We start from the raw sequence: 878 nt of genomic DNA on the forward strand, positions 1-878 counted from the left end.
GCAGGTAGACGTGCTCTCCTTCCCGAGGAGGTAGACGTGCTCTCCCTGGCGAGGGGGGCACTTAGTGCACTGAGCCGTGCGGCGGCAGGTAGACGTGCTCTCCTTCCCGAGGAGGTAGACGTGCTCTCCCTGGCGAGGGGGGCACTTAGTGCACTGAGCCGTGCGGCGGCAGGTAGACGTGCTCTCCTTCCCGAGGAGGTAGACGTGCTCTCCCTGGCGAGGGGGGGGACTTAGTGCACTGAGCCGTGCGGCGGCAGGTAGACGTGCTCTCCTTCCCGAGGAGGTAGACGTGCTCTCCCTGGCGAGGGGGGGACTTAGTGCACTGAGCCGTGCGGCGGCAGGTAGACGTGCTCTCCTTCCCGAGGAGGTAGACGTGCTCTCCTTCCCAGGAGGTAGACGTGCTCTCCTTCCCGAGGAGGTAGACGTGCTCTCCCTCGGTGAGTAGACGTGCTCTCCCTGAGCTGGCAGGTAGACGTGCTCTCCATGGCGAGGGGGGACTTAGTGCACTGAGCCGTGCGGCAGGAGGTAGACGTGCTCCCCGCGGGCCGGGCGGGCACTTAGCGCGCGGAGGCTGGAACCGCGGGGTAGACGTGGTCCCCGGGACGAGGGCCGCCTGGTATCGCCCGCCCGGCCCCCAACCCCCCCCCCCCCCCCCCCCCCCCACCCCACCCCCCCCCCCCCCCCGCGGCGGCGTAAATGAAGAGAGGCAGTCGGCATGAAACCTTCTTTTATTAAGTGTTGTTTTCATCGAGCGTCTTTCATTAAAGGTTGTGTTCTGAAGCAGTCTTTTCTTCAACAGCGCTGTTCTCCGGGGAGAAGGTCTGCCGGCATCTCTAGAAATCTCCCCCCGCTCCTGACCGCCTCCCCCCCCCGCCCCC

This window comes from Melanerpes formicivorus, unplaced genomic scaffold, assembly GCF_026170545.1.
Source record: "Melanerpes formicivorus ecotype bairdi unplaced genomic scaffold, bMelFor1.0.p_v2 SCAF_180, whole genome shotgun sequence".
Taxonomy (NCBI): Eukaryota; Metazoa; Chordata; class Aves; order Piciformes; family Picidae; genus Melanerpes; species Melanerpes formicivorus.